General features: G+C 34.4%; 1 long non-coding RNA gene and 1 pseudogene across 1 annotated transcript; one reads left to right on the forward strand and one right to left on the reverse strand.

Annotated features, from left to right (window-relative positions):
* Window positions 1–20,351, reverse strand: LOC143082921 (uncharacterized). Its single transcript, XR_012980505.1, has 8 exons — window positions 20,222–20,351; window positions 12,518–12,600; window positions 11,770–11,823; window positions 9,268–9,335; window positions 8,192–8,340; window positions 5,102–5,291; window positions 2,819–2,853; window positions 1–444 (listed from the first exon to the last, which is right to left on the reverse strand). It is a non-coding gene; the product is annotated as an uncharacterized LOC143082921 (long non-coding RNA).
* On the forward strand, window positions 13,410–16,322 carry LOC143084074 (uncharacterized; annotated as a pseudogene).
* Window positions 20,352–22,022: the final 1,671 nt, after the last annotated feature.

Raw genomic sequence — 22,022 nt, forward strand, 5'->3', positions numbered from 1 at the left:
TTCATTTCATTATTTTATTACTAAGCCTTCTAATACACAAGCACTTTCCATGAAATCACTAACTAAAATACAATTATTTTTAGTATTCAAGTTCAAGTGTATTTTTTTCACATCAACTTGTGACATTTCAAAATAATATTTTCACTATAATAACATATTGTCATCACTGGTAATGTCACCATCCAATAATTCTTGAGTTTCTTCAATCTCTATGAGACGAGAGTTTTGTTCTTCGGACCCTCTATGTCTGTTAGTTGCAACACCCGACTCGTGCAAAACGAGACGTGGATTGTTTCCATGAGCCTCTCTATCAGAACCAGAAAAATCGACGGTACATTTGAAATTAGCTTTGTAAAATTCAGGTATGAACGTCAGAGGATAAAGTGTCACTAGAAATACAAATATCCACTCCATGATAGCTGCATTTTTCCTCATTGTCATATCCTGCAACAACTAATGTTATTAAAACAAGAATCTATTTTTTTCATTGTCCCTAATTTGATGGTTGTAATTGTTATTTCGGTGTAAAAGCAGAATTTTGCAAAACTTAAAAAAAAAAATGGTTTTCAAGTAATTTATTCAGCCTGCCAGATTTTTACATTCAAGTGTACTTTTTTGGCTTTTAAAGACGAAATGACGACACAACGGTGCGTATTACTTACTCTTGGGTTGATATTTTGTGTAGTTGTCTTAATGCTCGTTGTGAGCGTGCTTCGTGTTAATCTGATGAATTGAAACTTAAAGGTTTTGTAGTTGATTCTAACTTATATTTCGCTGTTACACCGCTGTCCCAGGCTAGGGGAGGGATGCTGCCTGTTACACCGCTGTCCCAGGCTAGGAGAGGGATGCTGCCTGTTACACCGCTGTCCCAGGCTAGGAGAGGGATGCTGCCTGTTACACCGCTGTCCCAGGCTAGGGGAGGGATGCTGCCTGTTACACCGCTGTCCCAGGTTAGGGGAGGGATGCTGTCTGTTACACCGCTGTCCCAGGCTAGGGGAGGGATGCTGCCTGTTACACCGCTGTCCCAGGCTAGGGGAGGGATGCTGCCTGTTACACCGCTGTCCCAGGTTAGGGGAGGGATGCTGTCTGTTACACCGCTGTCCCAGGCTAGGGGAGGGATGCTGCCTGTTACACCGCTGTCCCAGGCTAGGAGAGGGATGCTGCCTGTTACACCGTTGTCCCAGGCTAGGGGAGTGATGCTGCCTGTTACACCGCTGTCCCAGGCTAGGGAGGTATGCTGCCTGTTACACCGCTGTCCCAGGCTAGGGGAGGGATGCTGCCTGTTACACCGCTGTCCCAGGCTAGGGGGGATGCTGCCTGTCGTATTGGTTTTCGTTAATTCTTTTTTTCTTTTCCTATATTATTGTTTATTAATTTCGGTTGAATAGTTTCATAAGTTGACATTTTGGGACAGCATAATTCGGGTTTGGTTTTAATCATTATCGGAAGCCGTACGCTGACCAATGGTGGACTAAATCTACTTTACTTGTTTCTTTATTATTATGAGGCTGACTTCATGCAGGAACTTCTTAGGAAGAACGATAAGAAGTTAGCAATATCCTTTAACTCTACTTTTCGCTATATAGATGATGTTCTTTCACTAAATAATTCAATATTTGGTGACTATGTGGAACGCATCTATCCAATCGAGCTACAGTTAAAGGATACTACAGATACAGTTAAGTCGGTCGCATATCTTGACTTCTAGAAATTGACAATGAGGGTCGGTTGAAAACAAAACTTTACGACAAAAGAGATGGTTTCAGCTTTCCAGTTGTGAACTTTCCATTTCTAAGTAGCAACATTCCAGCGGCACCTGCATACGGGGTATATATCTCACAACTGATACGATATTCCCGTGCTTGCATTTCCTATCATGATTTTCTTGATAGAGGGTTGCTGCTCACAAGGAAGCTATTGAACCAAGAGTTCCAAATGGTGAAGTTGAAATCATCCCTTCGTAAATTGACGGACGCCATCACGAGTTAGTTGACCGTAAGGAATAACCGTTTCACAAATGATATCGGATATGTTCCTTACGTCGTAACTACAATCACCTTCCCTTTCATGAATGTGACCTACCGAATTATACTATTTACCGGATTTGTTATCACATAAGCAACACGACGGGTGCCGCATATGGAGCATGATCTGCTTACCCTTCCGGAGCACCTGAGATCACCCCTAGTTTTTTTGTGGTGTTCGTGTTGTTTATTCTTTAGTTTTCTATGTTGTGTCGTGTGTGCTGTTGTTTGTTTGTCTTTTTCATTTTTAGCCACAGCGTTGTCAGTTTGTTTTAGATTTATGAGTTTGACTGTTCCTTTGGTATCTTTTGTCCCTCTTTTAGTTGTGCTCTGTCAGCGGTATTTTTCTTATTGCCAGTCATACCAAACAATAATATATAAATAAGCTTGGTACCTTTGATAAATTTTACAATACTATTATATACAATTATTTAACACCGATAACATGGAATCTGAGATGTATGACGTGTTTCGTATAAGCCTGCTTATTATTAGATGTTCGCAAACATAAGATGGAACAAGAATGTGTCCATAGTACACGGATGCTCCATCCGCACTATCATTTTCTATGTTCAGTGGACCGTGAAAATTTAGCATTAAAATTAGAAAGATCATATCATAGCGAACATGTGTACTAAGTTTCAAGTTGATTTGACTTCAACTTCATCAAAAATTACCTCGACCAAAAACTTTAACCTTAAGAGGGACAGACGGACGGACGGACGACCGGACACACAGACCAGAAAACATAATGTTCATAAATGGGGCATACAAAACCAAAGTGGAATACTTACAAATGTGTTCGTGTAGTTCTGCAACAGGACCATGACTGCATGACATTAAGGAACGTATTGCTTTTGATCAGGTACTGAAGTGTTACATTGAATAATTATGTCAGTATTCTAGAACTTAGTTTACAACATCCTGTCTCAAAGTAGACCTTGGACTTTTTTTAGCTTTACATTGCTTTATAGAAAACTTAAGAACGATATCATAGTTCAAGTAAATACTCAAATATAATTTTCATTCTATTTTTTTTGCTTTTGCAACATAACATAAAATGAACTTTGCTTGAATGATTTAATTTCAAATGGCGAAAAATACATTCCCTGTATGCATATTAGATGAAACCTTTATAACTTTAACAAATGCATTTGCTTCATTTGCATTATATCTGATATACACATTGATAGCCATCTTATAAAAGGCTATTTTTATTCCTTTGAGAAAAAAGATTCTAAAACCATTATAAATTCTTGTCACTTTGCGACAGCATGACATAACACTGCATAATTGCTCGCTCCTCTCCCCTAAACACACACATGACAGATCATTGGATCGTGGTATTTGAGGTATAATATTGGTGGTTCTTACAATTTAAAAACCACGATATGGACCACGCTCTGATTGGTTAATTTACCAAAATTAAATTATTACACGTGTCTAAACCAATCCAAGGAGTAATCAAGCATTTCTATAATATGTCTTCGTTTTTTGGAAGACATTTTGCAGTTTTCTGTTTATTATAATTTGTCATGAGGGTTTGATTTTGACACTCGTTGTGTGTTCCCAAGTGTATTGGTGTCATGTAATTATTTAAGTATTCTTTCTATTGTGTTGGATTAAATGTTTTATTGTTTTCATTCCGCATGGTGTTTCGGATATCAATTTAGGTCATACTCGGACCAAGGCCGTTCATCCTCATCAGGTGCTCTGGCCAATACTTAAATTATTTATTTGATCTATTAATATGGTTGCATTTTATATCGGATGCGATTATCTTAAAGAGCTCTTTAAGATATAAGAGCTCTTTAAGATAATCGCATCCGATATAAAATGCAAGCATATTAATAGATCAAATAAATAATTTAAGTATTGGCCAGAGCACCTGATGAGGATGAACGGCCTTGGTCCGAGTATGACCTAAATTGATATCCGAAACACCATGCGGAATGAAAACAATAAAACATTTAATCCAACACAATAGAAAGAATACTTAAATAATTACATGACACCAATACACTTGGGAACACACAACGAGTGTCAAAATCAAACCCTCATGACAAATTATAATAAACAGAAAACTGCAAAATGTCTTCCAAAAAACGAAGACATTATAGAAATGCTTGATTACTCCTTGGATTGGTTTAGACACGTGTAATAATTTAATTATAGTGCTCTTTAAGATAATCGCATCCGATATAAAATGCAAGCATATTAATAGATCAAATAAATAATTTAAGTATTGGCCAGAGCACCTGATGAGGATGAACGGCCTTGGTCCGAGTATGACCTAAATTGATATCCGAAACACCATGCGGAATGAAAACAATAAAACATTTAATCCAACACAATAGAAAGAATACTTAAATAATTACATGACACCAATACACTTGGGAACACACAACGAGTGTCAAAATCAAACCCTCATGACAAATTATAATAAACAGAAAACTGCAAAATGTCTTCCAAAAAACGAAGACATTATAGAAATGCTTGATTACTCCTTGGATTGGTTTAGACACGTGTAATACTTTAATTATACTACCCTCAAGAATACAAAAAGGTGAAGTAACTTTGGTATTTTCATCTTTTAATCAGTGGTAGATCCAGAATTGTTTATGAAGCGGCCCATAGACTGCCACGAAGGCGGGACAGCTCCAGTCAGGCTGAAGTAATCCCTTGTCTAATCATCAATTGTTTCCAACAAAAAAGGGGGACACTTTTTTGCTTTAAAGTTTAATGCAAAGGTTATATTTGCAATATGATGGTTCTATTTTAATGTGTTACCCTTTTCGGCATCTTCTAGACTGTCTCAGTAGTAAAGTAAAGTTAAAACGAAAGTAAACATAAACTTCGGAACCTCTCTTCTTTGTATAAAAAATCCGAGTTTGATTAAGAGCCAATGGTAAGATAGATGACAAAAATGATTGGTGAATTAACCAATCAGAGCGTGGTCCATATCGTGGTTTTTAAATGGTAAGAACCACAACTATTATACCTCGGTATTTGACAATTTGCATATCAAATATGTGTACCTTGAAACAGAAGTTTCTGTACTTATAACTAAAGGATACATGCAGCTAAAAATGCAAAATGCAGACTCGAAAATATTCCTCTGCAAATGTTGACAGAAAGTGTTCTGCCAGGAACCTCCTTCCAGAAAAATGAGAATATTGTCTGTAGCAAAAAGTATATTGTTCCCAATGCAAATCCTATCACCGAACCTGCATTATGTACTTTCATGAGTTCTTCGGGTGCAGTTTTCTGAAAAGATATTTATTGAGATGAAAATGATAGATACCTCGCACAGAGATTTGTAAAGCCTTTGATAAAGTGCTTCACGTTAGTATCATGTTGAAATTGTTAGAGGAAAATATTGATGTTTTTTTCTTCTATAGAATTCTAAAAAGTATGTATAACAATGACATACTCTGTGTGAGGGTAGATAATAAAATAACTGATTTTTTTAGTTCAAAAGTTGGAGTCCGTCAAGGGGATGTTTTTACGTCCAAACCTGTTTCAATTTTTCACAAACGATTTGCCCAAAGCTTTAGAGAACAACTGTGACTGTTTACAATTAAATAATTAATGTGCACATTGCCTTCTCTATGCGGATGACCTGGTGTTATTTTCAGATAATAAAAAGGGGTTACAAACCTAACTTAATATTTTATACCAATATTGTAATGACTGGTGTCTTAAAAAAACACAAAGAAAACACAAATTATAATCTTTAATAAAAATGGGAGACTACTGTCAGATGAATTTAATATAGATGCAAACAGAATAGAGTGTGTGAAATTCTATAAATACTTGGGATTAGTTCTTACTAATACTGGAAAATTTAATGCAGCTAGAAAAAACCTATATGACAAAGGACTAAAGGCTTCTTTTAAATTTTATAAAAAACATCAAGTTATGTTCTCCATCTGTTAAGACTTTACTTCATATATTCTAGTACTATATACTTTAAATGGCTGTGAAATATGGGGTATATTAAATTTGAATCCAAAAAGAAAAGCCATGCATCTTTTTGAAAAATTCAAAGATTAGGAACCTGATAAATTAAATCTTATATTTTGCAAGTATGTTCTTGGTGGCTCCAAGAATTGCATAAATATTGGAGTTATATCAGAGCTAGGTAGATTTCCTTTATATATTAACATAGTAATTCAAATGTTTATGTATTGGCACAGCCTTGAAAACTCGCCCACTCATCTCTTAAGTGATGCTTATATTGAAAGCTCCTCTGATAAAGCTGTGGCTAATCAATCGTGGTATGCAAACATAAAGCTTTTTAGTGAAAAACTTGGTTTAAATTTATCACTTTGTATAAAACTCAGTAAAAATAAATTCAAAATTTTACTTAGAAAATGTATCAAAACTGACTTTTATACGCCCGTCGTCTTTTAGACGGGACGTATTATGGTACCGTTGTCCGTCCGTCTGTCCGTCCGTCCGTCGTCCACACTTCGGACAATAACTCAAAATTTCCATGAAACTTAAATGAATTGTTTATATCTATTGACGTAAGCTCCCTTTCGTTTTTTTTAATTTCAGATTTTAAGTTTTGGATTTATGGGGCTTTATTCATAAAAAAGGGGGGATTTTCAACACTTCGGACAATAACTCAAAAAAGCTTTCACCAATGTCCATAAAACTTTGGTGAATTGTTAATATCTATTGATGTTAGCTCCCTTTCAATTTTTATAAATTTCAGATTTTAAGTTTTGGATTTATGGGGCTTTATTCATAAAAAAGGGGGATTTTCAACACTTCGGACAATAACTCAAAAAGGCTTTCACCAATGTCCATGAAACTTTGGTGAATTGTTTATATCTATTGATGTAAGCTCCCTTTCAATTTTTATAAATTTCAGATTTTAAGTTTTGGATTTATGGGGCTTTATTCATAAAAAAGGGGGATTTTCAACACTTCGGACAATAACTCAAAAAGGCTTTCACCAATGTCCATGAAACTTTGGTGAATTGTTTATATCTATTGATGTAAGCTCCCTTTCAATTTTTATAAATTTTAGATTTTATATTTCCGTGTTATGAATTTTTATGCTAAAAAATTTTATGCAACTTTGATAAATTGTTTATATCTATTGACATAAGCTCCCTTTCCATTTTTATATAGATTTTGTATATATGTTTCTAGTTGATCATATAAATTCATTTAAAGCATAAAAGACAAGTTAAAAGAGCAACGGGCGTATCATGCGCTAAAAGCGCAGCCCTTTATTTTAACATATTGGAGCCATCAAAAAGACTTAATAAAAAAGATAGTAAATTGAGCAACTACTTTAAATTTAAACATAATTTCACTTTTGAAGATTACTTCAATATTAAGAACAGGGATAAGAGAGTTCTACTAACTAGGTTTAGAATTAGCAATCATTGTCCCCGCATAGAGAGAGGCCGTAACGAACAAAAAAATTGATGAACATGGAAACAATATAACACTGCCAAGATCAGAGATAACATGCCAGTTTTGTTCAATGAACTCGGTTGAAGACGAAGAACATTTATTATTTAAATGTGCCCTTTATAATAAGGAAAGAAAAACCTTTCTGGATGAACTCTTTACAAAATACCCATATTTATCCCAAATATCCGATAGTAATCTGCTTATTGGGTTCATGTCAAACGATAGCCTTGATTTTAACTCTAAATTATGTGAATTGCTATCCTCATTTTACACATTTATTAAACTTTAAACCAAGAATAATTTGCATAAGGTTATATCTAACATTTTGTATTTTGATGTAAATGTAATATTCAGTTTAAATAGTTAAAACTTAGTCGTGTTCGGAATTTTTAAAGACCTACAATAAAAATATTCCATCACTCGAAGTGGTTTGCGGATGATACATTTGGTTAACTCGCATCAAACTTGAACTTAACTATCTCTTTAATACGTATGCTTTCTGTGTCATTATTTATTTAAAGTTTTATATGCATGCATATAAACCAAGCAAGACCTACACATCATTTCGGACGACCTATATTTGCGTGGAGAAATGGCAAAACGTTTGCGCGATCCATTTCATTATCTTATATAATCCGTGTACTTGGTTTCAAACTTACATTAAAACTTTTATCATAAAAACCTTTAATTTGATAAATTAATTTAATCGTTTACTTTTTCAATTAATTTACCTCTCTAAAGTTTGCTAGCAACCAAACACCTGCACAAGCTAGCATTCCGATACAGTATGTGACTGTGTTAACAGCATGTAAACATTTGTGACTCCTGTTGCTATATACTGCCTTAATCTGCTCAAATCTCAGTGTTAAAATTATGAAAACTGCAAAAGTTAAAAGAACACAAAAATGCAAGATATAAGGGACTTTCAGTAATGAAATTGAACTATTATAATGACAAACTAAAATGCTGTTTTAAGTCACAATGTAAAAGATCTGCAAGGAAAGAATATATTCTTTGCTTGCATGTTTTCGTCCACATCGCGATAGATATTTTAAATTATTCAACTATCTACCATAGTCCAAATGAAGTGCATGGATGCAAGAAATTATACGCCATCATACGTTTTCAACAATATTTATAATCTAAGCTAACTTTATGTAAAACGAAATCAAAGTTCGAAAAACATGTTGGTTCAGAGGCCAGATACAAATGAAAGAAAACAAGACCGGTGATGGATTCAATAAAATAAGATGCATACATAAACGATAGGTGATAAACAAACTAAAGCTCGACTCCCTTTAAGCCGGGAGCAGTTTGCAAAATTGGATGCTCCGAAAGAATTTCAACATAGCTTTTTTGCATGCACATTGTTGTACATGTACTTGTCAGTGGTGGAATTTGGTACAAGAATTTAAGGTATATAAGGTTAAAATCAAATCAAATCGTAATAGCGACTGGACAAGCTTAGTGACGTAACCGAGTTATATTATATTGAGCGGGTGCTATATATAAAGGTAAGTATGCTACTGCACGAAATTCTCTGAAATAGACAAAAGGCGGCTCAGTTGAAAACAGGAAATTATGTTCCATACGCAAATAAACAAATCATACAAATCAAATGATACGTATGTGTTACATAATTATTTACGTCAACTTAATACCAGTCACTTGTTAACGGGCCTTATATGTCATTTTCAAAATTAGTGGCAAACATTTGGTGCAAACAAAGTAAGATACAATTTTTTTTTAGAAAAATGTAGTATGACAAAAAATATTATCATATACATATAAGGTAAAAATATCTTACAAATGAATGCGTAAAGTGTGAAAAACAAGCTGAACAAGGCTGCAGCAACTCCTTGTCGTCCACTGTCACTGAAACAAAACATCAATAATAAAGAATTTAGAAACATTTTTTAGATTAATTTGTGATAACCAAGGATACTTTTGAATGCGTATAATTATAGAACATATAACGAAATTAGAAATCACATTCAGATTCTAGTTAAAAGTTAATGTATTATGCACGTGGTAGAGATCAATGTACAAATACCATGCGTGCAGTGAGTCTACTCTTATTTCAAAGCGACAATGTTTTCTCTTCTGTATTCCGTCAGGACATACACAAATGTAGTGAAGCAGCGAACATAGATAATTAATCTATGCCATACTCAGTTAGCGCGAGAAGGAAGACGTAGATACTCTTTCCGAATGGATTAAGGCAGTGAGGTCGTTGATACAAATCAGAATTAAGAAACTGAATGGGTCTGTCAATGCCCATGCTACGTCAATCTTTAAAGACCCAAATAATGCAAAACACCTATCCTACCTCTATGACAAATATGTTCCCGCAGATAAAGCCCCAAACAACATCGTTTTTGTGTGTAAAACTCATTACATTAACTTCTTGATAAACGAATTAGGTATTGACAATTCACTTGGAAACTCAACATATACCCTCACGACACTTACCAAAGAGGAAATCCGGGATAATCATAGGTCTGTTCTGTGTTCCTTTGGAATTTCAACCAAAGATGAAGAACTGGATCTGCCATCACTGTATTGGATACCTAAACTACATAAGTGTCCTTACAAACAACGGTATATTGCTTGGTCTTCCAAGTGCTCCCCAAAACCTCTTTCTAAATTATTAACATCTATTTTATCAGCAATCAAAGACGGGCTTCAAAGTTATTGTGAAACTGCCTATTCTAGAGGAGGCGTGAATCAGATGTGGATACTTAAAAAATCCAAAGATCTTTTAGAGTACATACAATCTAACTCTCTTTCATCTTGTAACAGTATTAAGACATTTGATTTTTCTACTCTTTATACTAGTATTACACATTCCAAACTAAAAGACAAATTGAAAGAGTTGGTATTGTTTTGCTTCGTAAAAAAGAATGGCCAACGTAGATATAAGTATCTTGGTTTAGGGAGGGACAAATCCTACTTTGTAAAGGATCACTCTGATTCCAACAACAGATTCTCTGAAACTGATATTATCAAGATGCTTGATTTCTTGATTGACAACATATTTGTTACGTTCGGAGGACGTGTTTTTCAACAGACTGTCGGCATTCCAATGGGAACAAACTGTGCCCCTCTACTTGCCGACTTGTTTCTTATTATTATGAGGCTGACTTCATGCAGGAACTTCTTAAGAAGAAAGATAAGAAGTTAGTAATATCATTTAACTCCACTTTTCGCTATATAGATGACGTTCTTTCACTAAATAATTCAAAATTTGGTGACTATGTGGAGCGCATCTATCCAATCGAGCTAAAGATAAAGGATACTACATATACAGTTAAGTCGGCCTCATATCTTGACTTACATCTAGAAATTGACACTGAGGGTCGGTTGAAAACAAAACTTTACGACAAAAGAGATGGTTTCAGCTTTCCATTTCTAAGAAGCAACATTCCAGCAGCACCTGCATACGGGGTATATATCTCCCAATTGATACGATATTCCCGTGCTTGCATTTCCTATCATGATTTTCTTGATAGAGGGTTGCTGCTCACAAGGATGCTATTAAACCAAGAGTTCCAAATGTTGAAGTTGAAATCATCATTTCGTAAATTTTACGGACGCCATCACGAGTTGGTTGACCGTTATGGAATAACCGTTTCACAAATGATATCGGACATTTTCCTTATGTCGTAACTACAATCCCGATCCCTTTCATGAATATGACCTACCGAATTAGACTATTTACCGGATTTGTTATCACATAAGCAACACGACGGGTGCCACATGTGGAGCAGGATCTGTTTACCCTTCCGGAGCACCTTAGATCACCCCTAGTTTTTTGGTGGGGTTCGTGTTGTTTATTTTTTGGTTTTCTATGTTGTGTCGTGTGTGCTGTTGTTTGTTTGTCTATTTCGTTTTTAGCCATGGCGTTGTCAGTTGGTTTGGATTTATGAGTTTGTCTGTCCCTTTGGTATCTTTCGTCCCTCTTTTATTCGCAAGTTTTAAAGTCAGAAGAATGTCAATGTTACAATATTTAGCAATTTTCATAAAATATTAAGATTATGTCTATGCATATAAAATTAACACACAATGAACTGATCTTTAATGTACTATGTTAAACGCGCATTTATCTAAACAAAGAAATTACCATCTAAATGAGAAATCTTTGTATTGTCTCTTCGGCTGATGACAGACAGTACCTATACATAACTATTTATCACACAGGTATGAAACACTACCGTGAATGCTATGTACAACAAAACATCAGAAATTTCATTTTACAATGAAGTCACCTATGTTGCACAGAAATGTATATATCTAAAATAAAAATTACCTTATGAATGGGAAATCTTTGTGTATTGTCTCTTTAGCTGATGCTAGAAAGTAGCTAAAAGAAAAATATACAAAGTGAGCTTTAACTGTTCGCAAAAGTAACAAACACTATTACACAGTTATCTCGACCTGTTCATGGAGTCCTGGACAACATAAATAATGTCCAAATGGTATTTTCATGAATATTGTGTTTTTGTGTTATGCTTCTAATATGAGCTACCTTATTAAAACTAAACATGCTTAATTTCGCCTTATAAGTTCATAATTCAGGATTGGTCATCCTGGCGGTCCGCTCCTAAGCGTTGTTGATTCGTGTAAGGTGTTTTTAAACAATACAACTGAGATTTTCATGTTTTGTCTGTTGCTTAAGTATGTGCAAATAAGTTAAAAACAAAATCGTAAACTACATATTATTGGTTTTTTATATTTTACGCATGTAGTGTATTAAAATATTAGGTATACAATATTTCATGTAATTTTTTTTGTCGATCATCTATACCTAACAGTAAAGCATTTCCGATGAAAATTAATGTGTTTAAAATCTATTAAATGACAAGGCTTTTAGTCAAGACTTAACATTAATTTTCAAATTCAGACGACTTTATCTACCTTACAACAGAATTTGTAGATGCATATACAATAGTTCATTTATCCATTTTTCCAAAATATATGTATTTATATCAAATAATCGTTAACTGATTTTGTTAGCTTTAATTGTTTTAAAATGAAATACGCAGACAAGTACTCACGGAACGGTACAGGCGACAATTGCTATTAAATTCAACAGCATCGGATATATGACAGGCTTTATAAAGAAAATCATCTTGTCTACCTGCAATATAAAATTCCTATTATAATCATGGTTAGGCATTCTGTTTCACTCTTTCATATGGAGTGTTAAAACTACAAGATCAGTGTTAACTGGCTGTTGAATTTTACCTTGCCAATCCACAAGAACTGGAATATTATGAAATCTGTCACGGTTTCGTCTAGAAAAATGCTTCTGATTTTCAAGTCTAGTCTGTAGATCTTTTATTTTGTTGTATTGTGAATCGATTTCCTTGTCCTGCTCATTAATTTGTTCGGTACGGTCTTTGCAACATCGTTCCATGCGGTGAACTTGAATAAATAGTTTACAAATATTCTGATACTAAAGTAGTTATTTGCTATTTGTTTGTTTTTTATAATAGATTATTTTTTCCTCGACAAAGGTTTTCATTCCTCTATTATTGGAACCAGAGCTAAGCTTAACCTTTGCTTCAGAACTGAAGTACGGTGTCTAGAGAACTGTGTCAGCCACACTTTTATTCAGACTTGTAGGTTTTTGTATGCCCCATTTATGTGCATTATGTTTTCTGGTTATTGCGTCCGTTCGTCCGTCCGTCAATCCTACTTCAGGTTAAGATTTTTGGTCAAAGTAGTCTCAGATGAAGTTGAATTCCAATCAATTTGAAACTTAGTACACATGTTCCTTATGACATGATCTTTTTAATTTAAATTATATATTTCATCCCATTTTCACGGTCCGCTGGACATAGAAAATGATAGTGCGGATGGGGATTCCGTGTACTAGGGACACATTCTTGTTTTAATGTACTTTAAGGGTCAGTTCGTTTACCACATTACCAAGGTTATGTATTTATGGAGTTGTATCTGGGTTTGGTTGTGAACATGTAAATAAAACTTCTTGCTCAAAGATGAGTTTTATATGCACATCTACACAATATGTCCCCATAAACTATATATCCTCATAAACTACAAAGTTTCATATAAATCTGTCGGGTGGTCAAAAGAGTTACGCTTACAAAATATTTACGGGGTGCCGAAAGAGACTTAATTGCGCTTTTGGTAATTAAAATTAAATTTGTGTATACAAAATTCAACTCTGTCATAACAAAATCATTTTGTCTTACAAAACTATGTGATACAGACTTGTTTTATGAGAACTTCAATTTTGTAATGACAAAATTCATTTTTGTCATGACAAAAGTAAATTTTGTCAAAAAGGTTTGCAAATATAAACTGATTTGCATACAAAATTTACTTTTGTTACCTGATATGGAAATTAAAACACAAAAGTCAATTGCGTGAGACAAGATTCAATTTTGTGACGACAAAATTCAACGTCGTGACGACAAAATTCAATTTTGTGATGACAAAATTCAATTTTGTGACGACAAAATTCAATTTAATGACGACAAAATTAACTTTTGTGAGATAAATAGACTTTTGCGAGTCAAAATTGCCTTTTTGAGACAAAATTTAATTTTGTGACGACAAAATTCAATTTTGTTTCAATTTTGTCTCACAAAAGTCGATTTTTATGCAAATTAGTTCACAGAATCCAAACTTAACTCATTGGCATAGAAAATTGACTTTTGTCGCCCAATTTTCAATTTAGGTAATAAAAGTCAAGTCTGTGATACTAAAAAGAATTTTGTCATACTTTTGTCCACTGAAAGATAATTTTGTATGACAAAATTTCAATTTGTAGTATACTACAAATTTTGTTAAACTGAACTCATTTTTGTTGAACAAAACTCACTTTTGTCCTTATAAAATTGAATTTCGAGTACAAAACCACAAGAGTCCCGTTCGGCTCCCCGTACTATTTGCTGCAGCATGATTATGGATAAAAATATGTAAATATCTGCAAAGTTTCATAAAATTATGTTGTTAGATTTCGAAGGAGTTGCGCAGGCCAACTGATGCAGTGGTACATGCATATCATTTCTAACATACTAAATTCATAGGAGTATGACTACTAGAAAAAAATAAAATGTCATGTCGTTTTGCACATCTATATAATATGTTCTAAATATCTGCAAAGTTTCATGAAATTCTGAATTGTTGTTGTAGAGGAGTTGTGATGACAAGGACAGGACGAATGACGGGCCACATTTAACATATGTTGCGTGGAATATAATACACGTCTAATCACAAGGGGAGGTAAATTCAAACCACATTGAATGAGAGGGAAATATTTTGCCCTATCCAACTTACACCAATACTCATGGAAGTCCCGTGTTCTTCGTTCTGTACGATTAGACTGAACATACCTTCTTGTTTTATTGTCCTGAATGTGCATGATATATTTGCAACTTCCCTTGTATCTCGCAACACTTTATACATCGCTTTCATGGCGGATTTCTTAATTTTATACATGTTTCCTAACTTTAATTTAAGGTTGTCTTTTGTAAATATTAGGTCAATCAAATTAATAGTAAAATCAACTTCGAACTAATTAGGTCGTTAGTTTTCTCGTTTGTATTGTTTTATATTGTCAATTCGGGGCCTTTTATAGCTGACTATACGGTATGGGGTTCGTTCAGTGTTAAAGGCCGTTCACTCTCTTTTTTAATGTAAGGCCTAATTTGATAGCTTCCGTAACCAGAAACTACATCTTAATACAATAATGAGACACTACGAGTTTTCTCTTATTTACTTTTAGCATTCCTAATTTAAAACATTTTTTTTTACTACATTTTTTGTATATCACATTCAACGGAAATATAGTATTTTTATTATACTTCAAGAGTTTTTTTCCTATATATAAAATAAATGAAATAGTTGTGCTATTTCATCCTAAAGACAATTTTGCCAGTTAATAGTTTCAAAGACTATTTACCCGGTGAATAGTTTTGTAAGTAGATTTCCCGAACTTTTCTAACTTTCTTTTCATTGGTAACAAATGACGTCATTTATCATTCGCGTTTCTCTGACCTTTTCGCATGGTCAGGTAAAACACTGAAATATCGAAAACAGGAAGGCAACATCAGACGGTCAAAACAGAAACATACAGAAGTAGTACATGAGTATTTGCATCTTTAGAACATGATGATCTTACTAAAATATTGAATGACAGAAATTCGAAAAATACTAAAAACGTAATTATAGGAGTATCAAAAAGGATAATAGGAGAATATTTGCTAGAAAAAGACGGTTTATATAAAACTATCCAAGACTTAGACCAGGCCACCACAGAAGACGTCGTCAAAACACTCCGACAATTTTATGTTGAGGTCAGAAAAATAGATTGTACTTTATATGCTAAAAAATCTTTGATTACATTCAAATTTGGCTTACAAACACATGTACATTTCGTTGAAACATCTATGGTTGAAACAAGGAATGAACACATAATCAACAATGCAAAGTATCAAGCTGCAAATGATTTGTTCAAAGCTATGATGGTGGCGATAAAAAAAAAAGAAGGGAGGGCCAATGTCAATCACAAAGAGCCTATTTGTCCTGAAGACTTGCAAAAATTATATAAACATGAACAATATTCCCTTAACACACCTGAGGCATTACAGAAGAGAGTGTTTTTTTGAGTATTTGTATCACTCCTGTAATAGAGGCAGGGAGAATATAAGGGATGTACAAAGGGATGATTTCGAGTTGAAAAGAGACGCAAAAGGGCTGGGGTATGTCAGAGTTAGAGTTGTACGGCAGAGCAAAAATCATAGAGGGGATAACTTGACAGATGTTGATGATAAAGACGGCAGGATGTATGAATTCCAGGTAAATTATTCATTGGTAATAGATCAATAGATTAAATGCATGCTGCTTAAACCATGATAAAGAAGATTACGTTCAATTCATTCTATAATGAGTCTTTCACATATGAAGTTCACATACGCGTCGCCATTAAAACTGCATTTGCGACCGTCAAATCGGCAATTGACGGTGGCAACTCTTCAACTACAGTACTGTTATTCCTTAATTTTACCATTGTTTACTTAACTCACTGATGAGACATATTAATTACAAGCACATGCATATATATCTTTCTCGATGAGTTACAACAGTTGACCAGATGTCAATCAAATTAACTGACATCATGAAACATTGTTTTTTACTGTGATTAATACTGTAACATCAGCATTGTGAGATAGGAAATTACGAGAAAATGTAAGTTGTTTATTTCTTTGAACTGAGATTTTAAAAAATCAAAACTCTCTCAAACATTGCAGGAACAGTGTTTAAAAAATCTAATAAACACACCAAAAAACAATTTTCTGTTTAACTTAAATTATCTATTAAAAGTGTCTATCCTTTTTTTCTGGGAGTGCTACTTAGTAATTGCCCTGTTATATCTTTTACCAAGTATTTTAGTAAAAGAGGGACGAAAGATACCAAAGGGACAGTCAAACTCATAAATCGAAAATAAACTGACAACGCCATGGCTTAAAATCAAAAAGACAAACAGACAAACAATAGTACACATGACACGACATAGAAAACTAAAGAATAAACAACACGAACTAATCCAAAAACCAGGGTCGATCTCGGGTGCTCCGGAAGGGTAAACAGATCCTACTCCACATGTGGCACACGTCGTGTTGCTTATGTGATAACAAATCCGGTAAATAGACTAATTCGGTAGGTCACTTTCATGAAAGGGAACGGAGTTGTAGTTACGACGTAAGGAACATATACGATATCATTTGTGAAACGGTTATTCCATAACGGTCAACCAACTGATAGCGTCCGTAAAATTTACGAAGGGATGATTTTAACTTCACCATTTGGTTTAATAGCTTCCATGTGAGGAGCAACCCTATATCAAGAAAATCATGATAGGACATGCAAGCACGGGAATATCGTATCAATTGGGAGATATATACCCGTATGCAGGTGCTACTGGAATGTTGCTACTTAGAAATGGAAAGTTCACAATTGGAAAGCTGAAATGATCTCTTTTGTCGTAAAGTTTAGTTTTCAACCAACCCTCATTGTCTATTTCTAGATGTAGGTCAAGATATGAGGCCGAATTAACTGTATCTGTAGTATTCTACTCTAGTTCGATGGGATAGATGCGTTCCACATAGTCACCAAATTTTGAATTATTTAGTGAAAGAACATCATCTGTATAGTGGAAAGTAGAGTTCAAGGATATCGCTAAATTCTTATCTTCCTTAGAAGTTCCTGCATTAAGTCAGCCTCATAATAATAAAGAAACAAGTCGGCAAGTAGAGGGGCACAGTTTGTTCCCATTTGAATGCCATCAGTCTATTGAAAAACACGTCTTCCGAACGTAACAAATATGTTGTCAATCAAGAAATCAAGCATCTTGATAATATCAGTTTCAGAGAATTTTTTGTTTGAATCAGAGTGATCCTTTACAAAGTAGGATTTATCCCTTCCCAAGACAAGATACTTGCCCTTCTTTTTTATGAAGCAAAGCAATACCAACTCTTTTAATTTGTCTTTTAGTTTGGAATGTGGAATACTTGTGTAAAGAGTAGAAAAGTCAAATGTTTGTAAGAACACTTATGTAGTTTAGGTATCCAATACAGTGATGGAAGATCAAGTTCTTCGTCTTTGGTTGAAATTCCAAAGGAACATATAACAGACCTATGATTATCCAACCCCCAAGGGTGACTGGGGAATAGAAATATAGTCACTTGGTCTTCTCCCGACCGGCAGTAGAACGCTTGCCGAAGTGGTGCGTCCGTTTGGCTATGCGGGATTATCAAGTTCGCAGTCACGTCCGGTCAGAATGGGGACGTTAACTCCGATGCCTCGTGTAAACAGCTTTGCACGTTAAGAACCCTTACAATAACTCTTTAAGGGGCCCGTAGGTGGCCTGTTGTAAAGCAAAATTTCTGTCCCTATCCAATATTCCCTCATTTTCCAGTGGCAGTCGAAATTTCTCCGACCATCATCCCTTATGGCCTCTTTTATGGCAAGACCTACCTATTGTATTTATTGTGAACTTGTTCTCGTCCTGAATATGCATAAAATATTTGCCACTGGACGTTAAGCAACCAACAATCAATCAATCAATATGATTATCCAGGATTTCCTCTTTGGTAAGTCTCATGAGGGTATATGTTGAGTTTCCAAGTGAATTGTCAATACCTAATTCGTTTATCAAGCAGTTAGTGTAATGAGTTTTACACCAAAAAAACGATGTTGTTTGGGGCTTTATCTGCGGGGACAACAACATATTTGTCATGGAGGTAGGATAAGTGTTTTGCAACATTTGGGTCTTTAAAGATTGACGTAGCATGGGCATCGATAGACCCATTTAGTTTCTTAATTCTGATTTGTATCAACGACCTCACTGCCTTAATCCATTCGGAAAGAGTGTCTACGTCTTCCATCTCGCGCATAGTTCATTGCCTGGCTTAATCCTCGACTGAATACATCAAAATTTTAAAGTTGTATTTCCAATTGATGGATTTAGGCTCACGATATTTCGGACCTTTCGATAACAAATTTCGTAGTGAAGTGTTTTTAACAATGTTGAGATCACCGGTAATAACGTGGGCAGCCGGATTATATGTGAATTGGGAACTAGCACAAGTGCAATCAGGAAGTTTAGACTTGAAGTCGTCAATATCGAGATCCTGCAAAACGTGTTTGTAATTGAAAATCTTAGTTGCAATAGGTTTGGTATAGGTATAATTAAGCTGAATCCAGATAGAACAGAGTTTTGGCAGCGTCCAAAGCGTGCATCCAAAACTACAGAATCAGCAGATGTATGGTTTGACAATAGTCCAGTTGGAAAAAATACTCTTGGAAATCTAATGGCTAAATAAGTGAAGAGTGTGATTTGTCTCGTCGGTACACAAATCATCGCATACGCAGTACATGTATAACTGTCTAGGACAAGGGGGGTATTGAAACTCGACACATTATGGAACTTAGCGGCCACAAATCTGAATCAGCAGTAAAGTCCTACTGCAAGCGTTTCGGTAGTACTTAAACAAATAAAATGTCAAACATTCTAAGTGAAACTATTCAGAGTGCAACAAGTTTGAATGGAGAATTATCAGAAAAGAGAGTTAAAACTCAGGATACAACAACATCAATATGTGATAATAGCGTTGACCTCCTTTCTAATGACATTGAATTTGATCAAATATTACAGGAAATTTCAAGCTACGAGTCAAATCAGACAAACATTCAAAATATTGTTCCTCCCTGATGTAGTTCAACAGTTGGTGTCAATAATAACTTTCGTAGTGAACTTTCGCCTCGAGCAATAGTTGGTATCCCAGGGACAACAAACTTGCTATTACCCTCACACCCAGTCAATAGGTTATACTATTTGTGGGGGTTAAGTGAATACACATACGCCTCATGAATTATACATGCATTTGCAAGTTGTACATTCGTGGCTCATTGCCCAGCAGATTTAATAACGAGGAATCCATTGATACCTTTTTGGTATCGTTCACACATATACATATATAAAACAAATTATATATTCATATAATATATTAAAAAGAGTAAATCAATACTTTCTCCTCTTAGAGAACAATTAATGTTGACATGAGGCCATTTCGGTGAGGTAGTAATTGCATATCCTTCATCAAAAGTTTCATTTTTTTTCTACTTTGACTATGGAATTAAAGCCAAGCTCAACCAATACGTCACATTCGGTTGGATTTCACTCTGTATAGCTAAATTAATCGACAATATAAGATAAAAACACTTACAGTTTTGTTCCACAGAGGCTATATGGACATTCTTTGTAAGTAAAATTCAAAACAGAAATCCATTTCTCTATAAATAACCACTTCCCTGTATTGTAGTTTAACACAGGTGTATGATAATACTTCCCTTTTGATTGTAAGATTCACTTATCAGGTAGAATATAAACTCGGTTTTGTCGACGATTGAAATAAAAGTTAAAAACTTGCATTTTATTGGTTTTATAATCACAACAAACTCTTTTATTGAAACCACTTTGTCTCAACCTTAAAGTTAACAACATCGTGCTAGGATACAGCAAAAAAAATACCGTTGTTTGGGTAATGTCTGTATCCGATGATACCATTGCCAAATGAACATTTTTTTTTGCCCGGGCCAAAGATGAAATAATGATAAAAAAAGATAAATTCTAAACGGCAAAAAAAAACACACAACCAATAGCATGACCATGAGAGTAAGGGGTAAACGAAAATAATGTTGTTATTATATGAAATTCTATGCCTGTACAGAAGCGCTGACTGTCGGTATTAAGTAGTTTCTGTTTTAATCTAGTGACACACGTTTAACTTAATAAAAGTTAAAATCTATCAACAATGGGCCAATTGAAAAAGAGGAATCATTTTGTTGTAGTTTCTCCAAAGGACATTTTTTTTTATCATCCGTAGATATCCATGTATGTGACAAATATTTCAATAATGGTCAATTACATCATGATGCTGTATTTGAGAATTGAGAACATTCCACAAAGAATGTTTTGATGCATGTATGACCTTCTTCAAGATATGTCAGTGTTTGATGATATATTGTCTTAGCTTTCGTGTGCGTAAGTCGTACTAGGTGGACAAAACCAACAGAATTTCCTTTTTTGCCATTCGGATTTGTTTTCAAATCTTTTGTTATTGCCTCATTTATACCGAAGGTTTTTCTTTCTTCTATAATTTCTTTTAAATAATTTTTAACACAACAGTGAAAGAAATTGAAAGTACCGACTGCTGGCCTCCTTAAATATATATATGCGCTAAAACACTTCCTTAAATGTATTGTTTAGTGTATTATGCGAAAGAAATTACTTTTCAGCGTATGAATTTCAGTTTTTCCCTTGAATTATTTGCCCCTTTATCATACTTAAGCCAGAATTTGATGAAAACTATCTTTATTAATTAGTTATGTTTCTGGTTATAGTTTAACTTCAATGTTGATGAAAAATAAGTTTCAAATCACATATCTATAATTGTAACAACAGTTGTTGGGCTTAAAACGATCTTGTTAGTTTTATTCATTGAAAAGTTTTGTGTTTTTTTTTTTAACCCTAAGGGATTGCATCAATGAAAAACAAAACAATAACTTTTCCCAATCGGAAAAAAGTAATGAAAGAAAAACAAAAACCTACAAATAAGGAGATGTGGTGTAAAAGAGGGACAAAAGATACCAAAGGGACAGTCAAACTCATAAATCTAAAATAAACTGACAACGCCATGGCTAAAAATGAAAAGGACTAACAGACAATCAATAGTACACATGACACAACATACAAAACTAAAGAATAAACAACACGAACCCCACCGAAAACTAGGGGTGTAACTACCAATGAGATAACTATACATCTTAGTTCAAATGTAGTATTGATAAGCAATTACAGGCAACCATATGCAACTGCCTTCATTTATGAGATATACCCATCGTTTCAGACATAGACCTAGACATAAAAATATGTTACAATTCAATTTAGAAAACTAACAGATCGACCAATTCATAACAAAACACTTTAAGAAAAAGCAACAATGACAGACACGAAAACACGACAAC

This window comes from Mytilus galloprovincialis, chromosome 7 (assembly GCF_965363235.1).
Source record: "Mytilus galloprovincialis chromosome 7, xbMytGall1.hap1.1, whole genome shotgun sequence".
NCBI classification, from domain to species: Eukaryota; Metazoa; Mollusca; class Bivalvia; order Mytilida; family Mytilidae; genus Mytilus; species Mytilus galloprovincialis.